Source organism: Mobula birostris, chromosome 1 (genome assembly GCF_030028105.1).
Source record: "Mobula birostris isolate sMobBir1 chromosome 1, sMobBir1.hap1, whole genome shotgun sequence".
NCBI lineage: Eukaryota > Metazoa > Chordata > Chondrichthyes > Myliobatiformes > Myliobatidae > Mobula > Mobula birostris.
The window spans coordinates 97,249,121-97,270,916 of NC_092370.1; the positions used below are offsets into that span (position 1 = coordinate 97,249,121).

Genomic DNA, 21,796 nt, shown 5'->3' on the forward strand with positions numbered 1-21,796 from the left:
TCCTTGCTCCTGCCTCCACTGTGGAAACAGTTTGATCTTCATCTGTTGAGGACTTGGTAATTACAATAACAAAAAAGAATCCTTTGAAATCATTATTGAAGAGAATTGTATCTGACAATGACAAGAGATAGGGGAAAAGTGGTTCTGAGGAGCTTGTCATTATTTTCGATGGCTGAATTTGGCTCCCTTTGTTTTCAATAACACTGACTTTACAGACAACTTAGAAACACTGGGAAGTCAGCAATCCTTACAGACTGCACAAGGATTATTCACAGATATTTTCTCAAAGACAATAGAATCAGAATTAGGTTTATTATCATCGGCATGTGATGTGAAATTTGTTAACTTAGCAGCAGCAGTTCAATGCAATACATAATATAGAAGAAAAAAATAAATAAAATAAAAATAATAATGAGTAAATCAATTACAGTACATGTATATTGAATAAATTTTAAAATGTGCAAAAATAGAAATACTGTATATTAAAAAAGTGAGGTAGTGTCCAAGGGTTCAATGTCCATCTAGGAATTGGATGGCAGAGGGGAAGAAGCTGTTCCAGAATCGCTGAGTGTGTGCCTTCAGGCTTCCGTATCTCCTACCTTATGGTAACAGTGAGAAAAGGGCATGCCCTGGGTGCTGGAGGTCCTTAATAATGGACTCTGCCTTTCTGAGACACCGCTCCTTGAAGATGTCCTGGGTACTTTGTAGGCTCATACCCAAGATGGAGCTGACTAGATTTACAACCTTCTGCAGCTTCTTTTGGTCCTGTGAAGAAGCCCCCACCCCCATACCAGACAGTGATGTAGCCTGTCAGAATGCTCCCTGCAGTACATCTATAGAAGTTTTTGAGTGTATCTGTTGACATGCTAAATCTCTTCAAACTCCTAATAAAGTATAGCCGCTGTCTTGCCTTCTTTGTAACTGCATCGATATGTTGGGACCAGGTTAGATCCTGAGAGATCATGACACCCAGGAACTTGAAGCTGCTCACTCTTTCCACTTCTGATCCCTCTTTGAGGACCGGTATGTGTTCCTTCATCTTACCCTTCCTGAAGTTCACAATCAGCTCTTCCATCTTACTGACGTTGAGTGCCAGGTTGTTGCTGCGACACCACTCCACTAGTTGGCATATCTCACTCCTGTATGTCCTCTTCTCACTGCCTGATATTCTACCAACAATGGTTGTATCGTCAGCAAATTTATAGATGGTATTTCAGCTGTGTGTATATAAGCAGTGGGCTAAGCACACACCCCTGTGGAACAATATTCCACAGTTGAGGTGCACTTTACATTTTATATATAGGAACCTAGGTACAGGATCTAAACCACTTGACCAAAAATATAAATTTTTAAGAGAGGATAGTTTAGAGCAGAGCAGAGAAAAATGGACAAAGAAGTGGACAAAATGCAGAGCAAAGAAGACTTTATCTTTGAAACACTGATAAATGAACTTCAAGAAGAAAGGATATCATAATTTTCAATTTTAGCAATATGGGAAATGAATAACAGAAAAAACTAACTCCAGTTTTTTTTTTAAATTAAAAGCAGCTTGAAGGATATCAAGGCGTCCTACTGGGCAACCCACATGTATCCAGTTCATCGAAACTCTCCAAAAGTTTTTTTTGTTTTTTGAGGGAAAACATCAATTTCCTTCTTAAAATTGGCACTTGTGATAAAACATTCAATACTTTCAACCTGCAAGAAAGAAATCTACCTTTCTTTTGTCTTCTATTATCCATTCTGCTTGTTTACTTAAATGTAACTGCTGGAAAATATTTTTCAGTATTTATGCCCTCCAAATGTTTCACAACAGAGAAAACTTCCTCATACTAACTTAATACATTGTCCAAACAACCTTGTCTTGTCCTGTCTGTGACCTTACTCCCCAACCTTTTATGAGGCTCCCAGAGATACACTCTATTAACCAAATGCATGAATGTCTTGACGCTTTTTTTTGTTTCTGAAAATTCAGAGCTGTATATGAATTGAGGAGGAGTAAGAGTTACAATGATTGGGGAAAAAGGTCCAAAAGATCATAATGATACAGGTCCTGCACATAGGAACAGCAAAGGAACATATGGGGTTGGGCCAGAACCTGAATGGTAGGATAAAATCGGGAGTCAGCTTCATAGAATTTGTGGAGTTGCCATGTCGACACCCAGTAGGGGAATATTGTTTTACAAGTTGGGCAAGTCTCTGTTGTGTGGGTAGAAATCGGCTGGATTGGATAATTCAGGTGTGGAAAGGGCTGTTTTAAGGTCTGAGAATGGGGACTACGGGCTGGCAAGTGAGACCAGGGTCAGAGACCTCACAGGGTAATGAGTATGGAGGATCTGTGAAATAATTTCAGAATGTACATCACTTAGAGAAATTATCCAAGAGGGATCGGAAGGGATTGCTTTGCACCAGATTCCACAGGCTATTCCCCATTAATTTTACAGGAAAGCAGACCCTGCAAGTACTATTAAAGCCTACTCTTTCACAATGTCTATGGGCTCCATTTACACAAATTAAATGCTGCAAAGTTATGAAAGGGAACACACTGCAACAGTGCCTGCTACGCTACATATCCTGGCTTCTCTGTGCAAATAGACAAAGATTTGCTTGGATAGGTACATGGATAGTAGGGATATGGAGGGCTATAGTCCTGGGAGTAGGCACTTTAAATGGTTTTCGGCATGGACCAGATGGGCTGAAGGGTCTGCTTCTGTGCTGTACCTCTCTATGACTCGAATCAAAAGAAAAATATCAGACTTCATTCAATGCACAGAAAATACCTGATTTTTTTCTTTATTTCGTGCAATTTTAAAGATAAATAGTGAGCAAAATATAAATTTCCAGTATAATATTTATACATAGCCATTCTTGAATGTTTTTCTCTGACTAGTCCTTCTCACTGCCAGCTCCACCTCTCAGAAATGTTGTATCAAGATGTCGGAACAGGAATGGGAATCAGATTTAAAATATTTGGCCACCGGGAAGTTCACTTTTGGCAGATGCAGTGGAGGTGATCAAAGAAACCTAAAGATTAGTATTCTTACATTTTAGTTATAGAAAATTATATACAGTTACCAGATTTATCAATACAAATTAGAAATTAAGCATTTACAATTACCACCTCATTCCTCTAAACTCCAGTGAGTTCAGGCCCAGAGCTAAACGCTCCTCATACATTAACCCTTTCATTCCCAGAATCATTCTCATGAACCTCTCTGGACCTTCTCCAATGACAGCACATCTTTTGTTAGATAAGGGGTGCAAAACTGTTCACAATACTCCAAGTGCGGTCTAACTAATGCCCTATAAAGCCTCAGCAATTCATCTTTGCTTTTACATTCTAGTCTTCTTGAAATGAATGCCAACATTGCATCTGCCTTTCTTACCGGCAGTTCAACATGCAAGTTATTCTTTAGGGAATCCTGCATGAGGACTCTCAAGTCCCTAAGCACTGCTGATTTTTGAATTTTCTCCTCATTCAGAAAATAGTCCACACTTTTATTCCTTCTACCAAAGTACATGGCGATACAGTTCCTTCTACTATATTCCATTTTCCATTTCTTTGCTCATTCTCCCACTGTCCAAGTTCTTCTGCAGACACCATGCTTCCTTAACACTACCTGCCCATCCACCTATCTTCATATCATCTGCAAACTTGACCACAAAGCCATCAACTCCATCATCCAAATCATTGACATATAACATGAAAAGCAGTCCCAACACCGACCACTGCGAAACACTAGTCACCAGCAGCAAACCAGAAAAGGCCCCCTTTATTCCCCACACTTTGCCGCCTGCCAGTCAGACAGATGTCTGTACATACTAGTGTAATCCCCCTCACAGGCTTGTAATGAGTTAGTTAGCACTGTGAATGCAAACTAACAGTAATGTAACTTGACAATACATGGAAGTAATGATGAAAAGGCCATTTCCAATAAATAAACACTTCTAGGGTAAATAGGATTCTAGTAAACACAAACATAAAAGCTTGAATGTTCCTTTAAAGGAAAATGAGGCCTTGACTTGCATGAACACTGATCCACCCATGCAAATTTACCGTTTGCCAGGAATCATTAATTTAGCTCATCCCCAATATAAACTTAGATTAAAGTTGCATTGAAAAAATATTTTAAACTATAACAGAAAATAAAAAGGGCCATTACATATATATTGGTCCTATCATGTGCACATAATTGATGGAGCTCATTGCTGCACAATCAATCGAGTTCACCTCACTTTGTTTGCTCACAGTACCAAACAGTTCTCCCAGAAAACTCAGTGCAAGTGAAACACAAATAAATACCCACATAACATCCAAGAACAAGACAGCAAACTTTCTCCAAGGTCATGAGGTAACTAGCTAATTAAAAGTTACCTGTACATTCTCTGTGAGAGCATTGTCTGCATGAGGATTTTCTGACAGCAGCATCTTTCCTTCCAAATTAGTTCATGTTCTTCTGCTACCTTTGTTGTCCATTTCCAGTTGTTTTCTTTCTCCCTATTCCCCCAAAACTCCTGGAGTCTTTCTGGAAAGTGGCTACCCCCAATACTCCTAGGATGTTCCAGGGCATCTTAATGAACAAACTGTTAAAAAAGACACTTCCTATCTGCTACTACAAGCCACAATTAATCAACTGAATTATTATTTTAAACAGCAAAAAAATACCAAACTGTATAATGTCATTAAAAGAACACAGTACATATTGAGAAAATCTGCAGAAAATAAAATACCCAACAGCAAAACTGTATTACTACAGCAACACATGGTCTTAAACCAGGATATTACACTGGGTTCTTTCATGTAATACTACACTCCTAATTTGTTAAGCAGCCTCATGTGCAGCATCTTGTCAGACCCCTTCAGAAAATCCAAGTAAACAACATACACTGATTCTCCTTTTTCTATCCTGCTTGTTATTTCCTCAAAGAAATCCTACAGATTTTTCAGGCAGGAGTCATTAAGGAAACCATGTTGACTTCAGCCTATTTTATTATGTTAGGGAGTATTCTGGAGTTATGTGAATATAGCAAATAGCAATTCAAATAAGAACCAGCCTTCAGTTCATGTTGTAAATGTAAGTAAATTCCGGAAGCTTGCAATTAGCCTTCAGTTTTTTTTGCAAATTGCAAGCTATAAATGGAAGTTAAAAGCACAGACTGCTCCACAGACCAAGAGATTGCATATGCAAGAGCCATACTTTAAAACAATTAGCTTGCAACAAACCAGACATGGTTTAAGTTGCATACAGCATTGTGACATGAGCGTGAGCGGGTAGAACAGATGAATGTTGTCACTTAGCCTATCAAACGTGGTCACAGGTAAAGGCAATCCAACAGATTTGTGCACTTATCATATTTGTGTACTCAGAGACAGCCCTGACAACATTAATTTTGGTGTCTGGCTCTCTATTGTTGAAAGGTTTTAGAATATTTATATTCTTCCAGAAGGTGTTTGGACCTTCAAAGGTGTCTTATCAATTACAATGTCCTTCAAATATGTACCCCAAAGGAACCGTTTGTTAACCAAAGTACGGAAGTAAACAGTATCATTGTAACTATTGAAATTGTATTCGGCAGACTGAAATCAGTGCAAGAAGTCATTCATTGGCGATGCAGCACGAGGTTATAAAAGAGCTTGGGTGCTTTTAGCGATGGGCTGCAATCTGCACGGTGTCAATAAAAAGAAGAGAGCCATCATTGGAGTAGCCATTGTATGAGTGGGCCAGCGTTAGAGCAGTCAGGATTTGGCTCAACATGTTTAGGCCAGAACAGGCTTGGGAAAGCACAGGCAGAGATTCAAAGTAACTAAGTAATCAGGGATCAAGTAAATATTATTTCCTGTTAGTATATAGCTAGTGCACTGAGAATGGGTCTGAAGGTCATGGTAGACGAGACATGGGAATTCTGGGAGAGCTCCAGTCTCCATGATAACTGCATCCACGTGAAGTACTTTGAGCTGCAGCTCCTTAGAGAGAACAAGGACTGGAGCTGCAGCTGGTCAGCCTGCATCTCCATTCCACCGAGATGCAACATAGAGCGTCATAGGAAGTCATTCCTGCCTCTGGCCATCAAACTTTACAACTCCTCCCTTGGAGGGTCAGACACCCTGAGCCAATAGGCTGGTCCTGGACTTATTTCCTGGCATAATTTGCATATTACTATTTAACTATTTATGGTTTTATTACTATTTAATGATTTATGGTGCAACTGTAACGAAAACCAGTTTCCCCTGGGATCAATAAAGTATGACTATGACTATCTCATATGGGGAAATGAGGTGGTAATAGATAGGAGCCACAGGGAGGATGTTACCACAAAGGTACAGGAGGCCGTTGCCTGTTTGACTGTCAGGGGAGAGAAAGGGAATAGGCAGCCAGTGCAGAGTACCCCTGCAGCCATTCCCTTCAATAATAAGTATACTGCTTTGTAGAGTTTATTGGGGGGGTGGGGGGGGAGAGGAGTGATGACTCACCTGGGGGAAGCCACAGCGACCAGGTCTCCGGAACGGAGTCTGGCCCTGTGGCTCAGAAGGGAGGGTGGAAGAAGAGGAATGCAGTAGCGATAGGAGGTTCCAACATTATTAGAGCAGAAAGCAGATTCTGTGGATGTGAAAGAGACACCCAGATGGTATGTTGCCTCCCAGGTGCCAGGGCCAAGGATGCCTCAGATTGGGTCCAAGGTTTTCTAAAGGGGGAGGGTGAACAGCCAGAAGTCATGGTACACATTTGGTACCAATGACTTCAGTAGGAAAAGCATGGAGGTTCTGAATAGAGAATATTCCGAGTTAGGTAGAAAGCTGAAAATGGTGGTAATTTATGGATTGCTGCTTGTGCCATGCGCCAGGAAGGGCAAGAACTGGATGATTTAGCAGATGAATGTGTGGCTGAGAAATTAGGGCAGGAGACAGGAATTAGTGCAGATTTCTGGATCATTGAGGTCTCTTCTGGGGAAGGTATGACCTGTACAAATAGGACGGGTTTCACCTGAACCCGACTGGGACCGATGAACTTGCAGGGAGGTTTGCTAAAGTTGTGAGGGAGGATTTAAACTAATTTGATGGGGAATAGAACCAGAGTGGTAGGGCAAATTATATATAACTAGATGCAGTGAGTAGTGACACTGTGAGAGATGACAGGGCAGATGATGGGGCAAAATTTCAGTCAGTGAGATGAGTTAACTTCTAACAGGGTGCCAAAAATTAAAAAGGGTGATGAACACAGAACTGAAAGTGTTAAAATGAATGCATGCAGTATACAGAATAAGATCGATGATTATTAGGACCGATAAGTCCCCGGGGCCTGACGGAATATTCCCCAGGCTGCTCCACGAGGCAAGAGAAGAGATTGCTGAGCCTCTGGCTAGGATCTTTATGTCCTCGTTGTCCACGGGAATGGTACCAGAGGATTGGAGGGAGGCGAATGTTATTCCCTTGTTCAAAAAAAGTAATAGGGATAGACCGGGTAATTATAGTCCAGTGAGCCTTACGTCTGTGGTGGGAAAACTGCTGGAAAAGATTCTTAGAGATAGGATCTATAGGCATTTAGAGAATCATGGTCTGATCAGGGACAGTCAGCATGGCTTTGTGAAGGGCAGATCGTGTCTAACAAGCCTGATAGAGTTCTTTGAGGAGGTGACCAGGCATATAGATGAGGGTAGTGCAGTGGATGTGATCTATATGGATTTTAGTAAGGCATTTGACAAGGTTCCACAAGGTAGGCTTATTCAGAAAGTTAGAAGGCATGGGATCCAGGGAAGTTTGGCCAGGTGGATTCAGAATTGGCTTGCCTGCAGAAGGCAGAGGGTGGTGGTGGAGGGAGTACATTCAGATTGGAGGATTGTGACTAGTGGTGTCCCACAAGGATCTGTTCTGGGACCTCTACTTTTTGGGATTTTTATTAACGACCTGGATGTAGGGGTAGAAGGGTGGATTGGCAAGTTTGCAGACGACACAAAGGTTGGTGGTGTTGCAGATAGCGTGGAGGATTGTCAAAGATTGCAGAGAGACATTGATAGAATGCAGGAGTGGGCTGAGAAGTGGCAGATGGAGCTCAACCCTGAGAAGTGTGAGGCGGTACACTTTGGAAGGACAAACTCCAAGGCAGAGTACAAAGTAAATGGCAGGATACTTGGTAGTGTGGAGGAGCAGAGGGATCTCGGGGTACATGTCCATAGATCCCTGAAAGTTGCCTCACAGGTGGATAGAGCAGTTAAGAAAGCTTATGGGGTGTTAGTTTTCATAAGTCGAGGGATAGAATTTAAGAGTCGTGATGTAATGATGCAGCTCTATAAAACCCTGGTTAGGCCACACTTAGAGTACTATGTCCAGTTCTGGTCATCTCACTATAGGAAGGATGTGGAAGCATTGGAAAGGGTACAGAGGAGATTCACCAGGATGCTGCCTGGTTTAGAGAGTATGCATTATGATCAGAGATTAAGGGAGCTAGGGCTTTACTCTTTGGAGAGAAGGAGGATGAGAGGAGACATGATAGAGGTGTACAAGATAATAGGAGGAATAGATAGCGTGGATAGCCAGTGCCTCTTCCCCAGGGCACCACTGCTCAATACAAGAGGACATGGCTTTAAGGTAAGGGGTGGGAAGTTCAAGAGGGATATTAGAGGAAGGTTTTTTTACTCAGAGAGTGGTTGGTGCATGGAATGCACTGCCTAAGTCAGTGGTGGAGGCAGATACACTAGTGAAGTTTAAGAGACTACTAGACAGATATATGGAGGAATTTAAGGTAGGGGCTTATATGGGAGGCAGGATTTGAGGGTCGGCACAACATTGTGGGCCGAAGGGCCTGTACTGTGCTGTATTATTCTATGTTCTATCTTGTAGCGTAGTTTAGAGATCGGCAGAAATGTTTCGAGCATCTGAATCATGGCTGGGAGTTTAACATTCAAGGATAAACACTGCCTTGAAGGAAAGGCAGGTAAGCAGAGGGGTGGGGTGGCTCTGTTGGTAAAAAAATTAATTCATATCGTCAGAAAGAGGTCACACAGAATCAGAAGGTGTTGAATCCTTGTGGGTAGAGTTAAGAAACTGCAAGGGTAAAAAGATCCTGATTCAAGTTATATACACACCTCAGATCAGTAGCTAGGATATAGTATGCATATTACAATAGGAGATAGAGAAGGCATCTCAAAAGAGCAATGTTGCAATAAACAATGGGTGATTTCAATATGCAAGTACTTTGGGAAAATCAGGGAATGTGTAGAATGCTATGAGACGGCTTTTCAGAGCAACTTGTGCTTGAGTCAACGAGGGGACCAACAATTCTGGATTGGATGTTATGTTATCACCCAGATTAGATTAGCATGTTTAAGGTCAAGGAATCCTTAGGAAGCAGTGATCATAATATGATTGAATTCACCCTGCAGTTTGAGAAAGGGAAGTTAAAACTAGCTGCAATGGTACTATAATGGAGTAAAGAGAATTAGAAAAACATGAGAGGGGAGCTGGCCAAAGTCAACTGGCAAAGGACACGAGCAGGAATCATGGCAGAACAACACTGACTGGTGTTTCTGGGAGAAATTCAGAAGGCCCAAGAAAGGTACATCTCAAAGATGAAAAAGTATTCTGAAGGGAGGATGAGGCAAGCATGTCTGACAAGGGAACTCAAAGACATCGTAAAAGTACTAGAGAAGAAATCTAATATAGCAAAAATTAGTGAGAAGGTAGAGGATTTGGAAGCTTTTAAAAAGCAACACCAAAGCAACTAAAAAAGCCATAAAGAGAGAAAAGATTAAATATGAGGGTAAGCTAGCCAATAATATGAGAACAAAGAAAAATTCAGATCTATAAACAGTTGATAAAAAAAGAGGTGAGTGGTATCACACTGCTGGAATATGATGCTGGAGAGGTAGTAATAGGGGACAGTGAAATGGTGGACGAGCTCAAGTATCTTGCGTCTGTCTTCACTGTGGAAGACACTAGCAGATTGCCAAAATGTGCGAGGGTCAGGATAGAAGTAAGTTTTGTTGCTATTGCTAAGATGATGCTCAAGAAGCTGAAAAGTTTGAACATAGATGTCACCTGGACCAGATGGAGTACAACCCAGGGTTCTGAAAGAGATAGTTGAAAAGATTGTGCAGGCATCTTTCAAGAATCACTAGATTGTGGAATGGTTCCAGAGGACTGGAAAATTGTCAATGTCACTCCACACTTTAAAAAGGGAGGGAAGCAGAAGAAAGGAAGTTATAGACTAGTGAGTCTGACTTCAATAGTTGTAAAAGTGTTGGTGTCTATTAATAAGGATGATATTTCTGATCACCTGGAGGCACATAACAAAATAGGCCAAAAATAGAATGGCCTTCTGAAGGGGAAACCTTGCCTGACAACCTGTTGAAATTCTTTAAGGAAATTACAGCAGGATAGTCAAAGGAAAGCCAATGGATATTATCTATTTGGATTTTCTGAAGGCCACTGACATGGGCACAATTGGCTGCTTAACAAGATAAGAGCCCATGATATTATAGAGAAGATTCTAGCATGGGTTGATTAACTGGAAGGAGGCAATAAGTGGGAATAAAGGGGGCCTTCTCTGACTAGTGGTGTCCCACAGGGGTTAGAGTGGGGTCACTTCTTTTCACATTACAGTCATTGACTTGGATGAAGGAACCTATGGGTTTGTGGCTGACACAAAGGGAGGTGGAGGTACAGGCACAGGCGGGGTGTCTGCAGAAAGACTTAAGACACATTGGAACAATGGGTAAAGAAGTGGCAAGTGGAATACTGTGTCAGGAAGTACATTCCTTCTACCGAAGTGCATGATCATAAAGACATTGACTATTTTCTAAATGGGGAGAAAATTCAAAACTCAGAGGTGCAAAAGGACCAGGGAGTCATCTGGCAGGGCTCCTTAAAGATTAACGTGCAGGTTAAGTTGATGGTAAGAAAGGCAAATGCAATGTTAGCGTTCATTTAGAGAGGACTAGAACACAAAAGCAAGTATGTAATGCTGAGGCTTTATAAGGAATTAGTCAGACTGCACTGGGAATACTGTGAGCAGTTTTGGGCCCCTCGCCTAAGAAAGGGTATAATGGCATTCAGAGACGGTCCAGAAGAGATTCAGGAGAATGATCCCACGAATAAAAGAGCTAACATTCAACAAGCCTTTGATGCCGCTGGGCCTGTACTCACTGGAGTTTAGAAGAATGAGGGGTGGATCTCATTGATGAGATTAAAAGGCCCAGATAGAGTGGATGTGGAGAGGATGTTTCCTACAGGGTAGATTATAGGACCACACGACACAGCCTCAGAATTGAGGGATATCCATTTAGAACAGAGACGAGGAAAAACATACAGGGCAAGTCACTAGGTATATTTAAAGTGGAGGTTGACAGGTTCTTGATTAATCATTGTGTCAAAAGGTTACAGGAAGAAGGCAATAGAATGTGGTTAAAAGGGATAATAAATCAGCAATAATGGAATGGCAGAGGAAACTTGATGGTCCAAATTGCCTAACTCTGCTCCTATGTGTTAAGGTCTTGTGTCATTGAGTCACCTGATGTTGCCTTCACTGTTATGTGTATAAAAATTAAATGCATTTTTAGGTTTGTGAGCCTCTACCAAGAGTGTCTCCAGAATGATGCCAGCTTGTTGTGCTGAATAAAGACTTCTACATCACCAGCTTCAATCTCTCACCGATGACTTCATTCATAGTCAAAACCACTCCAATAATCCTAAAACCTCATCTTTAAAAATGAACTCCTACATCTTCCCGACCACTGAAGACAAGCTAACTGGCCTATAATTTCCTTTCTTCTGCTTCCCTCCCTTTCTTAAAGAGTAGAATGACATTTGCAATTTTCCAGTCCTCTGGAACCAATCCAGAATCTAGTGGTTCTTGAAAAATCATTGCTAATGTCTCCACAATCTCTTCAGTCACATATCTTTAACTGCCTTTATCTGCCTTCAGACCTTTCAGCTTCCCAAGCAGCTTTTCCTTGGTAATAGCAACTACACTCACTATTGCCCCCTGACACTCTCAAACTTACGGCAACCTGCTAGTGTCTTCCACAGTGAAGACCAACACAAAATACTTATTAAGTTCGTCCACTCATCAGCACCTCTCAGGCATCATTTTCTTTTAGTATCCTATTTTACATTATTGACTAGCTTACCTTAATATTTCATTTTAATTTCCTCATGGCTTTTTTAGTTGTCTTATGTTAGTGTTTAAAAGCTTCCCAATCCTATACCTTCCAACTAATTTTGGCTATATTATATGTCCTCTCTTTTGCTTTTATGGTGACAACTGAATTCCCTTATCAGCCCTGTTGCCTCATCTCCCTTTGGAATACTTTATCATCTATGGGATGTATCTATCCCTGTACGTTCCCAATTGAACCCAGAAACTCCAGCAATTGCTGTTCTCCTGCCATTCCTGCTAGTGTCCTCTTCCGATCAACTTTGGCCAGCTCCTCTCTCATGCCTCGGTAATTCCCTTTACTCCACAGCAATAATGACACCTTTGACTTTAGCATCTCCCTTCAAACTGCAGGGTAAATCCTATCATGTGGCAACTGCTCCCCTAATTGTCCTTTACTTTAAGCTCCCTATTCAAATCAGATTGATTACACAACAACCAATCTAGCATTGCATTTCCCCTAGTAGGCTCAACACAAGCTGCTCTAAAAAGCCATCGTGCAGGTATTCTACAAATTTTCTCTCTTGGGATAGAGCACTAATCTGATTTTTCCAACGTACCTGCAAATTGAAATTCCCCATGACTATCAAAACATTGTCCTTTGTACATTCCTTTTCTATCCCTCGTTGTAATTTGCATCTCACATCTTACCTAACGTTCAGAAGCCTGTATGTAACTTCCATCAGGGAATTCTTACCCTTGCAGTTTCTTAGGTCTACCCACAAGGATTCAACACCTTCCAATCCTACGTCACCTCCGAGGATTTGAATTCATTTTTACTAACAGAACTACCCACCCACCTTTCTTTGAGACAATGTGCACCCTTGAATGTTAAGCTCCTAACTATGATCTTCCTTTAGCCATGACTCAAATGCCCACAACATCATACCTGCCAATCTTTAATAGCACTGCAAGATAATCTACCTTATTCTGTATACTGCATGCATTCAGACAAACCACTTTCAGTCCTGTATTCTTCACCCTTCTTGATTTTGGATCCCAGTTACAAGTTTACTCATCCCACTGACTGCAATTTTGCCCCATCATCTGCCTATCATTCCCTACAGTGTCACTACCCACTGCACCTTGTTGTATACAATTTGCCTTATCCTCAGCCCTATTACTGGGTTTCCCATCCCCTGTCATATTACTTTAAATCCTCCCCACAGATTTAGCAAACCAACCCATAACTCCATTGGTCCCAATCAGCTCCAGTGAAACCCGTCCTTTTTGTACAGGTCATGCCTTGCCCAGAGGAGATCTTAATGATCCGGAAATCGGAAACCTTCCCCCCACCCCACACTAATTCCTCAGCCACACATTCATCTGCCAAATCATCCAATCTTTACGCTTACCAGTACGTTTCTGAACCACAGAGCCAGACTCAGTATCAGAGATCCTGACACTGTGCCTTCCCAGGGTAGGTCATCTCACCACCCTCCAACAGTATACTTATGGAGGAATATGGCCACAGGGGTACTCTGCAATGGCTTCCCTTTCTCACTCCTGACAGCCACCCAAGTACCTAGCTCCTGTAGCTCCAATCCAATCTATCACCTCCTCATTCTCCCATATGAGCCAAGGGTCATCCAGCTGCAGCTCCAGTTCCTTAACACACTCTCTAAGGAGCTACAGCTCAATGCACTCACATACAGATATAGTTATCAGGGAGACCTTCAGTCTCTCAGAGTTCCCACATCTCACATAAAGAGCACACCACTAAACTTGCTGGTATTTCACTTAATTCATTCTTCCCTCTACCAGTAAATGTTCCCCGTGCCACTGGCTGTAACACAAATCCAAAGCATGATTGATCCACTCCCATACTTAACAGTTGGAGAGGGGTTCTTTCCATGAAATTCTGCACCCTTTTTTCTCCAAACATACCTTTGCTCATTGCGGCCCAAAAGTTCTATTTTAACTTCATCAGTCCACAGGATTTGTTTCCAAAATGCATCAGCCTTGTTTAGATGTTCCTTTGAACCTTTTGAATAGAACTTTTTGGCCGCAATGTTGTTGGCAGTCTCAATGCTAATAGCTAAATGCTAATGCAAATAGCTTTTCTATTTCTTTTGCAAACTTTCCTTGTACTCTGATGTGGCTTGCTTGGCAGATTTGAGCATTTTGCCGGAAGTCTCAACCTCATAGCAGTCTGTGTCAATGAATTTGTTAATTTTGCAAGACATCAGATTCACAAGATTCACAATTATATTATATTATCATATAGTCTTTTTTTATTCTATTACAACTTTAAGCAAGTCTACAGGGAGTTTGGCTTCATCACGTAGGGCATCAATAGAGTAGCTCCTTAGCAGCTAGCCAGCCAGTTTAAATAACGTTAGCTATGCTAATAAATGAATGATACCTGTTAAACTCACCTCAACATGTCTTTTACAGTCACCTAACCCACCATGGGCAATAGAAAAGTCACTGTTGCAAACAGTGCAGCAAGCAACACTATCATTATGTTTGACCCCTATTAGGCAGGGGTATACTTTAGTGTAGGCTGGGGTGATGTATGTTTTATATTTTCTCTTTTTGGAACACTCTGCCATGGTGCTGCAGGACACTAAACTGAACTGATGGACAATGAAAGAGAGAGAGAGGTCAACTGTAAAGCCCGCCCACAAAGAAAACAGATAGGTCTACTTAGCACAAACAGAGACCAATCAGGATTGTCTCTCTCTCTCTCTCTCTCTCCCCCTCCCCCTCCCTCTCTCCCCCCTCCCCCTCCCTCTCTCCCCCCTCCCCCCCTCCCCCCTCCCCCTCTCCCCCTCCCCCTCCCTCTCAAAAAAATTGATTTTTCAGATATTATATACAATTTGCAGGCGTCAGGGAGCCACTATCAATATGCAGGAGACTCCCGGAACTTCCGGGAAAGGTGGGATGTCTACCATTCCCACTTCATTATCATATCAGATCCAGATGCACATAACTGACTCTGCCTCAATTATCTCTTTACCCTGCTGTGGTATGGCATCCAATTACTTACACATGATGACATATTACAAAATGTATTTGTACCATAAGCATTATGGAAATCTAAGTTTCAAAAAGTTATATGATTTCAAAGATAACTGAAGTCTATTAAGTAGTTTCTGCATCATCATCTCACAATTAAAGCAGCCAACTGGCTTCTTTAGTGCAATTAAGAAATTTTAAATGGACAATAAGTGACTTGGGGATATGTGTGCAATCAGCATATTCCCATTATGTCATTAGCAAATCTCACAGAACATTCTTTTCAGTGAGTCACATTACTTGAGGACTGGAGTGGTATGCAGTGCTCTAAACTGAAGCTTTCTACCATGCACAAAGAATGATTGATTGGAAAACATGTTAACTTTAGCAGAAGGGTGGAAATTGGAAAGTGCTAAACAATTTCACCATTCTACTTTCAATTGACCAGATTTTCAGCTTGATTTTTTTTTCTTTAAAAGACAAAATATATATATATATATTTTATTTTTAGGCTGAGAGCCATGTATGTGCATATAGTACTTTTATGTCTATGTTTAAAGACAAAGAAAAAGTAAATGAAAATAAACGTATTCAAAACTATTTTAAACTGAACCTTCATTAAAATACTTCAGTCAAAACATAACATAGGATTTGACAAATGATGCAGTAATTCACAATAATTCGATCTTTACTGGATCATAGGACTATCACATGTAGGACCGACAAGACAGCGTTGGAAGTTTCAGAATTATTTATTTACTTCCATTTTACACTGTCAACTCATGGGAAGTAAATTGGAGACAAAAACCTTTAAGCGTGAACTTAACTCTAAATGATTACTTATAAAAAGGTCTAACAGATTCAATATCCACCAAAAAATACTAGCGATTAACAGCAATTAGATTTACCTGCAGTTATCAAACAAGGCTTTCAACTGTGTTAGCCCTTGAGTGTACATAGATCTCATCAATCATTTCCAAACCATGGATATTGAAACCTGCTCTAAAAACACTATTAATCTAACACGATATTATGGTTAATATTAACTGCTTGTGAAGTGGTCCTTTTTAAACATAAGGTGGTGCGTACAAAGTACCGCCACAGATCAAAGAGAGAGTGGTAGTTTGCGTTCCCACCCCTTTTCTATGGAAAGCTCGCCTGGGACAATCCAAACTATTATAGCTGATTAATTTCAAGCGTCAGATTGCGTTTTCTGACTTTTTGAATACACGTCAAAAATACTGTTTTTATATACGGAAAAGGATTTAAATACAGAGGGTCATTGATTCCTGAATAAACATATCATATGGAATTATGCAATAAACATTTACAATTCATATCACATATGCACAAAGTCGTCAGTTTCTATTTTAGCAACCATATAAAACAAAACAATTACCTGCCCCGCAGTGACTGGATGTTGTAAGTCCGCAGAAACAACCAGCTGCAAACCCCAAACGTCACGTGTACAAGGATCAAACCCATGTCGCGATGCCTATCGGGACTTGTAGTTCAAATAGCGTGGAACGGAAAGGAAACAAACCGCAACTGCGCACTTCGTGGAACTATCCTCCCCAACATGCAGAGCGAAGCCAGTTATTGAGTTGCTCTGCCTGTTATTTGTAGGTGGTTGAGATGTTTGTTGTTTGTGCCTCACTGAGCACATACATAATGTGTCATAAGAAATTGAAGAAGTATGTTTGAAGTTTTAGAAGCAGTATGTGATAGCCTTTGATGTCAATATTCCTGAATACCACTGGATAGTTTCTGTGTGCTCTTACAACTCGGAAATAGGCATCTTGAATCTGTTTCTAGAAAGGTGTCGTGCTTGATGACGTTAAGTAAGCATGTTCATTGTAAAGATTTTGCAGTGCGATAAATTGCATGAATTGATCATGCAGATATCAGCAAGTAGGGCTTCCCAATCTGGGGTCCACGGACCCGTCGGTTAATAGTAAGGATGAATGGCATAAAACAGGTTGAGGACCGCTGGCAGAGGGAAAGAAAAGCAAGCAACTGCTGCTGTTATTTCAAAATATTCTTTCCAACTGATGAAAAACAGTAACATGAAAGGAAAAAAAACTATAGATGATGGAAACCTGAAATAACTGGAAATGCTAAGGTATGAAGGAAAGGGAATGATGGAAAGAGAATCAGAGTAGGTCATAATGAAGGGTCTCGGCCTGAAATGCCGACTGTTTATTCTCCTCCATAGATGCTGCCTGAGTTTCTCCAGCATTTAGTATGTGTTACAAAGATCCCTCAGAACTGGGAAAACAGAAAAATTAGTACCAACGTGTAGGTTGGGTGGAGGGAGATGGATGGCACAAAGAGAATCTGATAGGTAACGTCGTGGATAAGTGGGGTCTCTCTTAACCCCCTCCCCGATTCAGGACGTATATCAGAAGTGTTGTATATGCAGTGCCTCCAGCATTGTCTAAGACCCCTCCCGTCCTACCGTTAGGCAAAAGGTAACAGATCAGAAGAACCAGAATTGTGAGGCTGGATAACGGCTTCTTCCCCCTGGCTGCATGATTTCTTAACACACTGCTGCCACCCAGCACACATGGTACACCCTGCCTGAGTGTCCTGCCCACTCCGCAGCTCACAAACACACTCTCATCTTGCATTGGTCACTCTCCATATTTGTACTGCAGCTTGTTTATTATGATAGTGCCAGTGACCTTATACTGTCTTACACAAACATACCCTTTGCACTTTATGACAACCTGTCAAGGTTCAGGCCATGCCAATTAGGGATATGTGCTAATTTTATTTTGTGTATTTTGTACGTGCTGGACTGTAACTATATGTGTTTTTTGTGAGGATGTATTGTGACTCCAGAAAAATTATATTTTCTTTAGCTGTCTTCATGTGTTTGGTTGAATGACAATAAATTTGAACTTGAAGCTGCAAATTAAGTCATCTGGTCATTGGGTTAATGGGGAACAGTCAGGTAGAAGGAGAGAATGTGATGTTTTTAATAAACTGTGAAATGAGGGTGGTTAGAAGGAATGCAAACAACAGAATGTAAGAGTTGCCAAATGCAGGGCATACCAGCGAGTCATGCTGTGCCAATGGAGAGAGGGAAAAAACTGAGCCCATTTCACAAATGTTTGACCTGGCTTGTTCTAGTACAGTCAACAAAAGCCAGTTACCTGAAATTGTAGAATTCCATAGTGAGTTTGGAGGGCTGTCATGTGGCCAGATAGAAAGTGAGGAGCTGGTAATCAAGTATGTAATGTACCTCTGGTTTTTCCTCGTTAAAGAAATGCTGTCCTTATTTTTCTTTAAGGGTTCTTAATTTTTATTTGAAAATCAACTGTATACAAACTAATACCACTCCATTTATTCTCAGGTCATGATGGCAACAGACTGGGCAGATTCCAACTGTTCTAAGAACCCACCTTGGAGATAATGCTTATTTAATATTTGTCTTATTTATTAAAATACCTCTAAAAAGTAACTTGCTATGGCGCATAGTGGGGAGTTATAGAATCAATATGGCCAGTCGCCAAAAAGAATTATTTTTGCACAATTTAATTAGTCCTATTTCCTCATACTTTGCTGAGAGATTGAGCTGATTGGGGAATGAAGATACTCTAGAATCTTATTCATTGGATGTTCCATTTCACAGCAATAGCCGGATTACTTGAACATGGATATTATCAGTAGCATTGATGACTATGTATCCATGTCAGCAGTCAACAATAAAAAAAAACTGCTGGAACAATTCAGAAGGACAAGCAGCATCTGTGTATACAGAGAGACAGTCATGTTAAGACCTGCCATCAGGAATGAGAGAGTAAAGGAGAGTAAGTTAATACAATGAGATAACGGGGAGTGGCGAGGTGGGAACTGGCAGGCTTAATAAGAACAAAGGTGAAGAGCAGAGAAGCAGTAGTAACTACAGAAGGGAAGCAACAAGAGGGTGGAGGTTAACAGTACTCAAATTGAAGAGAAGCGACATCTTTAAAGTAAGCATATCTTGGTGAGTTTCCAGCAGTACTAATACTGAAGAGAAGAGATATCTTCAAAGTAGGCATATCTTGAACAGAAATGAGTAGGGCTTTATGAAGTCTCAACATTAAATCCTTGCTTTTATATTCTAGTCCTCTTGAATGCTAATATTGCTTTTCCTTCCTCACTACAGACTCAACCTGCAATTTAACCTTTAGGGAATCCTGCACAAGAACTTCCAAGTCCCTTTGCACCTCCTCAGTTTTTTGTATTTTCTCTCCATTTAGAAAATAGTCATCCCTTTCATTTCTTCTACCATAGTGTATGAGCATACACTTCCTGACACTGTATTCTATTTGCCACTTCTTTGCCCATTCTCCTAATCTGTCTAAGTCCTTCTATAGCCTTTTCACTTCCTCAAAACTACCCGTCCCTCCACCTATCTTCATATCGTCTGCAAACTTTGCAACAAAACGATCAATTCTATCATCCAAGTTATTGACATATAACATAAAAAGAATTAGTCCCAACAGAGACCCCTGTTGAACACCACTACACCAACAGCCAACCAGAAAAGGTTTCCTTTATTCCCATTCTTTGCCTCCTGCCCATCAGCCACTGATTTATCCATGCTAATGTCTTTCCTATAATACCATGGACTCGTAATTTGTTAAGTAGCCTTATGTGAGGCACCTTGTCAAAGGCCTTGTGGAAATTCAAGTACACAACAACAACCAATTCTCCTTTGTCTATCCTGCTTGTTACTTCTTTAAAGAATTCCAACAGATTTGTCGGGCAAGATTTTCCCTTGAGGAACCCATGCTGACTATGGCCTATTTTATCATGTGCCTCCAAGTACCCTGAAACCATATCCTTAACAATCGACTCCAACATCTTCCCAACCACTGAGGTCAAACTAACTATCTTCTGCCTCTCTCCCTTCTTGAAGAGTGAATTGACATCTGCAATTTATCAGTATTCCGTTACTATTTCAGAATGTAATGATTCTTGAAAGATCTTTACCAATGCCTTCATAATCTCTTCAGCCACCTCTTTCAGAACCCTGTGGTGTACACCATCTGGTCCAGGTGACTTATCCACCTTCAGACCTTTCAGTTTCCCAATAACCTTCTATATTGTTATGGTAACTTCACAAACTTCATGAACCTTGACACCTGGAACTTCCATCACACAGCTAGTGTCTTCCATAGTGAAGAATGATGCATAATACTTATTCAGTTCATCCACCATTTCCTTGTCCCCATTACTACCTCTCCTGCATAGTTTTCCAGCAGTCCGATATCAACGCTCACCACTCTTTTGCACTTTATGTATTTGCTGAAATTTTGGTTTCCTCTTCAATACTATTGGCTAGCTTACTTTCATATTCCATCTTTACCTTCTTACTGATTTTTTTAGTTGCCTTGTGTTGATTTTTAAAAGCTTCCGAATCCTCTAACTTGCCACTAACTTTTGCTCTGTTATATGCCCTCTCTTTGGCTTTATGTTGACTTTGACTTTTCTTGTTAGTCACAGTTGTGTCATCTTGCCTTTAAAATACTTGTTCCTCTTTGGGATGTATATATCCTGTGTCTTCTGAATTTATTCCAGAAAGTCCAGCCATTGCTGCTCTGCCGTCATCCCCGCCAGTGTTCTTTTTGAATCAATTCCAGTCAAATTCTCTCACATGCCCCTGTAATTCCCTTTACTCCACTGTAACACTGGTGCATCTGACTTTAGCTTCTTCTTCTGAAATTTCAGTGTGAATTCAGTCTTATGATCACTTTCCCCTAAGGATACTTTTACCTTAAACCAATTTCCCCCGGGATCAATAAAGTATGACTATGACTATAATCAATTCCAGTTCATTGCACAACAGCCCATCCAGACTTGCTGATACTCTAATGCAGGGGTCCTCAAACTTTTTTGCACCGCAGACTGGTTTAATATTGACAATATTCTTGTGGACCAGTGTTCAAGTTCAACAGTGCGTGACAGGGAATGAGGAAAGGTGCAACTGGTTCATATCGTTTCATATTGCCAGATCATATTGTTTCCTCATGGCCTGGTAGCGCATGCTTTGTGACCCGGTACTGGTCCGCAGCCCAGTGGCTAGGGACCACTGCTCTAATGGGCTCATCCACAAGCATCTCTAAAAAGCCATCTTGTAGGCATTCAAGAAATTCTCCCGATTGGGGTCCAGCACCAACCTGATTTTCCCAATCTACCTACATATTGAAACCCATGACTATTGTAACATTGCCCTTTCAGCATTTATTTACTCTCTCCCATTGTAATTTGTAGACTCCATCCTTAATACTGTTTGGAGGTCTGTGTACAACTCCCATCAGGGTCTTTTACCCTTGTAGTTCCTTAGTTTTATCCATAATGGTTCAACACCTTCCAACCCTAAGTCACCCTTCTAATGATTTGATTTCATATTTTTACCAACAGAGAAATGCTGCCCCTCTGCCTTCTTGCCTATGCTTTTGATACAATGTGTATCCTTGGATATTAAGCTCCCAGCTCTAATCTACTTTTAGCCATGATTTAGTGATGCCTACAACATCACACATGCCAACCTGCAACAAGTTCATCTACCTTATTCTATATACTGTGCACATTCAAGTATAACACCTTCAGTCCTGTATTCACCCTTTTCGATTTTGTCCGCATTTTACATGATAGCTCATCGTGTTGACTGCAGTTTTGCCCTGTCATCAGCCTCT

The 21,796-nt window shown here is 40.9% G+C and overlaps 1 protein-coding gene across 3 annotated transcripts in view; it reads right to left on the reverse strand.

Moving 5' to 3' along the window:
• tsnare1 (T-SNARE Domain Containing 1) overlaps window positions 1-16,566 on the reverse strand; it is a 997,034-nt gene extending 980,468 nt beyond the window's left edge. For all 3 annotated transcript variants that reach the window (XM_072267235.1, XM_072267104.1, XM_072267277.1), the window contains exon 1: window positions 16,507-16,566. The gene's annotated coding sequence lies outside the window, so the exon portion shown is untranslated. The remainder of the gene's footprint in view (window positions 1-16,506) is intronic.
• Window positions 16,567-21,796: the final 5,230 nt, after the last annotated feature.